Raw genomic sequence first — 6,757 nt, forward strand, 5'->3', positions numbered from 1 at the left:
AAGTACATCGCAGGTCCTCTAAGCCATTTTTATTTTATTCTTTGCAAGTGATCAAAGTTGTGATTGATCCAAATTCTCCCAAACAAATTTTGGTAGCAACAGTTGGCGCTATGGGAAACTTGGGAAGGATTTCTTTTTAAGACTTAATCATGGTTGCATCACACAATTTCAAGTCTGAACCCATTTATGAGGATTAATCACCCCAATTAGTTCACTCCCCACCACTAGAAAATTCGTTGAAAAGTGTGCCTTTAAACTAATTTCTAGCCTTTCAAAGGAGGGAGGAAGACATGTTTAGCATGATCTTACAATAGAGAAAAGATCATGTAGAACATGGCCTAGGGGTTGTACAAACAATAATGATACCTAAGGGTAAGGTGATGGTACCACATGAAGCATCCTTAAAAATTTTAGATCCGATCAAAGAAGTAGAAAAAGCCAACAGTATGGGTATTAATTAGTAATGGTCCTAGGAATTTAAAGAAAAACTTAAAAGAATTGATCAATTAGAAAATTTGGTAAAATAAGTTCAGCCTTAATAGGGGAAACCTTAGTTAGATCTCCTGATCCCACCTTTATCGAGCAAATAATGGAGATCCCTCTAACTAATAAATTCAAGATGCTCAACATAGAAGGATATAATGAGTCATCTGATCCCCTAGACCACTTTGACACCTTTAGAATGTTGATACAGTTGCAAGTTGCACTTGATGCAATTATGTGCTGAGCATTTGCAGCAACCCTTAAAGGAAATGCTAGAGCATGGTATCGAACATTGAAGTTCGACTCGGTTGGGTCTTTCTTTGAGATGGAGCAACAGATTGTGAGACATTTTGTCAACAACTGAAAAATGGGGAAGACTTTGGCCCACCTTATAAGGCTTCTTCATGTAAAGAAGGAGATGCTAAACAAATTTATGCATCGTTTCGTTAATGTGACCCTGGAAATTACAAATTTAGATCATGGAGTAATAATAGTCACCTTGACAATGGCTTTGCAACCTAGTGACTTCCTAAATTCCATAGGTAGAAACCCCCAAACAATATAGGATAGCTAATGGCACGAGTCTAGAAATATATCAACCTAGAGGAGGTTATCACTTAAAAAAAGAAGTAGATCTGATTTGAAGAGAAAACATACTAGAGGCGCTAATGAAATCATTGAGAGAGGAGTAAGGAAACATACTTCTAGTAAAGAATTCCCTTCCAAGTATGGAGAATAAGAGAAAGGAAGAGAGACTATTTATAGGAAAAATAGAGGTGGCACGAACCATGAGATTTTGTGAGATGTGGATCATGTTAGGAAAATTTACCCATAAATTGGGCACTACTAGCTCAAAAATTGAAGCATCTAATCAACACTGCTCATGAGATCGAAAAATGTCCATTTGATGAGCATCACTCATATGACAACAAGAGACATGTACTGCTTAGCAAAAACATTGTCCCGTTTGTAAGCACCACTCATAAGGCCCAAAAATGTCCATTTGATGAGCATTGCTCATAAGGCAACAAGAAACAGACACTGCTCGACAAAAAATTAGCCCATCTGATGAACATTGCTTATAAGGCTAAAAAATGCCTATTTGATGAGCACCACTCATGAGGTAATAAGAAATGACGACCGCTAGGCAAAAAATTGGCCCATCTAATGAGCACCACTCATGAGACCCAAAATGACCATCTAATGAGTATCGCTCAAGAGACAGTAGGAGACGGGCATTGTTCAGTAAAGTACAAGCCCATTTGATAAGCACCGCTCATAAGAAAATAAGAAACAGGTACTACTTGGTAGAGTATTGGTCTATCTAATGAGCATTGCTTATGAGACCCAAAGATGCCCATTTTATGACTTAACCCAATTCTTATGATAATAAAAGAGCTTATAATAGAAGCAATATACTCTCGAGCCAAAAAGGTAACTCTAAGACTTGAGAATAGGGGGCAGCTGATACAACCTAAAAGATACACTAACATTAAACTCAGCATTAACTAATGTAAGACCACAAAATGAAAAGATATCAAAGGATTAATGGAAAGAAGGTAGTGTCTGTTAATTTACATAGGGGTTAGCACATCAATCTTTACTCCTTTGTAATTGTTAATTCAGGTGTAATCCCAAGAGAAGAGGTGAATTGGGTATTTTAAAAATCTTTAAGTTCATTTTACCACTTAATCCCTATTTCAATATTTAACAAATTAATTGCACGGGCTTGAAATTAATTCAAATTATTATCTCAATAAATTTTATTTTTCCCAATTAATTATCAAGTGCGTATAATATAAATCAACATGCAAACATGCAAAAGTTGATAATGAAATGCAAGCAGAAATTAAAAAGATAAGGGAAGAGAGAAGGCAAACACGATTTTACGAGGTTCAGCCAACCCGGCCTATGTCCTCGCCTTGAACAACCCGCTCAAGGATTCCACTAAAATTTTTCAGCGGACGCAAATAAATCTAAATTATTTTTATTATCAGAGCACTAATTAGTTTTATTACAAATATATGTTTCTACTATTAAAAGGAAAATTTCTAAAATTATAAAATACACAAACATATTCTAAATCTTATTATGCTAAATTTTTATTCTAGTCTATTCTTTTTACTTCCGCTCATGCACTTGCTATGCCAGATTTTTGGTATACTTTTCAAAATTATCTGAAATGTAAAATAACAGTTGGGGTGAGACGACGCTCAGTAAGTAAATAAGATTATTATTAGTGTGTGACCAAAATGAGCTTTCATAATATTATACTTTCACAAAATAATAATTAATACTGTAACTTCAATACTGCTTTTAAAATAAACGTGAATTTAAAATTTACATAAAACTTTTACTATCAACTATAACAGGAAAATTTTACAATCATATACTATAATTGTTAAATTAAACTTTTAACTTTAAAACTATAACTATAATATTTAATTATATACATACATACTTTTCCTTACACGTTTCCTTTATATCATCATTTAGACACAAAAATGGTCATATTCACATAAACATATATTTTTCCTTCAAATCATCAATAACTCTATACACATAATTAAATATATATATACATATACTGTAAAAACCACTCTTAGACTTGTTAGTCGTAAGTCATTTTGTTAGCCGTAAGTCATGTTTCTATTAGTCGTAAGTCATGTTTACCCCTATGACTAGATTGTACGGTCTGAAGACTGAACTTAACTAACTAGTCGACCAAATTAAATCAACGTACATCATCATTAAGTGAAATTTTTCCTATTAAATCCTAACCCGAGAACGGGTGTGCACTAAAGAGAAATTCACTACCATATATAATGACTTTGTAAACAGTGTGAGTGCACTTTAATTGATTTAAACTTTAAGTTACAGTACCGAGCATTTGTAATTTTCTGTATCGTCTGAGTTATAAGAAGTTTTGAAAATATTTTATTATATAACTTATACAATTAAAATAATATCATGAAAATCTCATTTTTACTCATATTTTTGTGAAATACGCAACGTAAAAATCAACTCATGTCATCTTTACTCATATTTTTGTGAAATATGTAACGTAGAAATAAACTCATAACACACAAATTTCGTGTTAAAAATATTTTTTTGAATAAAAATTAATGTTGTAAAATACCTGAGAGGTTTAGAATATTTTTTAACTAAAAAATAAATACAAGTATATTAAAGATAAAACTGATATAATTAAATATGCATAAAAATAAATTCAGAAAAATTTTATAAAAATAATTAACATAATCAAAATTTACTTACAAATAAACTCGAATATAAATTTTAAATAAAAATCTAACATAATCAAATTTATTTATCTCTTACTTAACCGTTTGATACGATTACAATGAATATCTCAAAAAAATGAGATCAAAAAAAGTGAATGAGTGAGAATTTTAATTATAACAAAAATTCTCTTTCAACCACTAATTCTTTCACTCACAAATCTTTCTCTTCATTTGAACATGTTTTTGTGAAAAATGAAGGTTGAGAGCTTCCTATTTATAGGAAAATTTTGAGGAAGAAAATAGAATTTGGAGAAGTGTGGTGAGAGGGGTAAAATTATAATTTTTTTTAAATAAAGGAATGAGTATGAGATGAATTAGATATGAGTTAGGTATGAGATGGGGATGAGGATCATGTGGAGAAAATGGAAGTACTTGCCGACACTCTTATTTAATTAATTTTTAATTAATTAATTATTTACTTTTTGAAATCATTATTATTATCATTGTTATTATTTTGAAGTTATGTTTTAGTTTATATATATATATATATATATATATATATATATATATATATATATATATATAAAAAAACGAATTAAGTTCGAATTTTGAAAACTCATATGAATCCCACATGGTCTTGTGGGTCCTACACAACTTTGAAATCCAAGTGAGTCCTACATAACTCCAATAATCCTCACATGAGCATATGGTTCATACATAACTTTGAAACTCATGTGAACCCCACACAATTTCATGACTCATATGGGTCCCGCATAGGATATCTATATTATTATTATTATTATTATTATTATTATTATTATTATTATTATTATTATTATATCATATATTTTTACAAATTATGTCAGTAAAAACATTATCTTATGTATATGTACGTATTTATGTGTACAAACAGTGTTTACCATGTTTATTCTATGAAATTTCATTTTAACCAGATTGACCTTTAAGGAGAGACTAAGCTGCAATGGTCTCTGAGTACTTACTAAGATAATGTCTTTCTTAGACATCAAATATGAAATCAAGGATCTTACATAAAAACATCTCTATATTAATATTAACTTAATGATTATTTTTATTATTTTACTATTATTATTATGCTTTAATCATATATATATATATATATATATATATATATTTGGGATCATTACAAAAACCATTGCTATGAAGCTTTTGTGGTATATTTACTCAAAGATTTTCATGTGAGTGATCTAGATTCACTCTTAAAAGTTAAAGGGGAAGATTATTTGGGAAATTAATTCTACCTTGAACTACACCTACCATAGAGAAAAATTTTAAGTGAAAAACCCAAGGCTTATCAACACATCTAATTAATTGTGGGGAATGGGAAAATGACTCCTTTTATGATGATTGGTTTGATGTTTCCCCATCAAATATTAACTTCAATCCTCATCTTTATAGAAAATCTGGGGATTTCCATTGAGGCTATAGTTTATAATTTTCGAGTCAATAGTAGATGAATTAGCCTGAAAGACTCTTTACAAATGCTAGCAAAATGAAGTCTAATCTTAATTTGCTCATATTCACTGAAAAGGAAGACTACTATTTGGCTATTTCCTCATAACCTTCAAATTAGCTTGAAATCATATTAGAACAAAATATAATGTAATTCCATTTGTACGAAGTGATTTGGTTTAAGAATTACATTTGAAAAAACATGGGTTCGTAACCTCATTAGCAATTTTGAATAGATTTCCTACCCTAGACATAAACTCTTTTTCAAGGGACAATGCTAAAAGTTATTCTTGAATTTTCTACTACTACACTTTTGAAGATAGATACCACCTGTTTTTTAATCGTGAAGTTTCAAAATTGATCTATTAAGTCTTTAGTTTAGCCTTAAACAAACCAAGACGATTCTTGTCTTGGATTAAGGAGCTTAGACGACTTTCCACTCTTGGAAAAAGGTAAGGAGAATACGAACAAGTTAACATGGGTTGCAACCATTTATTATGCTTGGAGGTCAAGGAATTTTGTGATGTATGCTCAAAATCCTATAAAAACTGAATAATCATTAAGTTAAGCTTAGGTTAAGTTGAGCCTTGAGGCTGATTGATTATGTATTCATTTTTTGTTTTGCTAACTCTAAGTCAAATATTCATAAAACCAATTAGGTTAGGTCTACAAAACTACGATGTATGCTTAAAATCCTAAATAGTTCATGATTTTAAGCTTAAGTTGAGCTAATTAAGCCTTAAGGTTGATTGACTATTTGTTCATTCTTTGTTTTATTACATCAAATGTTTATAAAACCATTAAGGTTTGGTCCATGAAATTGTATTAGGTTTGAGCATGACTATTATGGAGAAGGTATGAACACAGGAGAAATAACAATAGATAAAAAAACAAGAATTATATCTAAAAAAATAGAAAATAAAGATGAAGTTAAGATTGTGTACAAAAATATGAATCTTGAGCTTTACTTTTAGATTTATGCAAATTTGGATACAATGTAGTACAAGATCAAATGTATAATTCTAGAGTCTGCAATTAATTTGGTGGTGAGTGGTGGTAGTAAAGATGACTAATGCGCTGCTTGTGATATGTACTTGAACTTTGAGTAACCCAAGTAGCCTGGGGTCTTCAAGAGACATTTCTAAAGTTGGGAGAAGGAGTCAAGAATACAACGGTGAGTGTGGTCTCCATGATACCCACATGTTTTTTGATATTCTTGGGAGACGAGAGGGTAAAAGAATGATACAAGAGACCATTGCTAGTCCCTTTTCTTGTATAGGTGTGAATCTTTTGTGTAAATATGCAAAAATCCAAGCTAGGTATTACTTGAGGGCATGAATTTCAAGACTTAAATTTGGATTTGAATTTGTATGAATTTGGAAGAGATTTTAATACAATTTTATTTGAATTCACATAATTTAAATTTAGGATTCAAAATACATATTTCTAAATGTTCACGATCACTTAATAAGGGTATTTAGAACTTTTTTTAATAGAAAACTATTTCATTATTTTCATTTTTTTTTTATATAATCCTCTTA

This window comes from Malania oleifera, chromosome 13 (genome assembly GCF_029873635.1).
Source record: "Malania oleifera isolate guangnan ecotype guangnan chromosome 13, ASM2987363v1, whole genome shotgun sequence".
Taxonomy (NCBI): Eukaryota; Viridiplantae; Streptophyta; class Magnoliopsida; order Santalales; family Ximeniaceae; genus Malania; species Malania oleifera.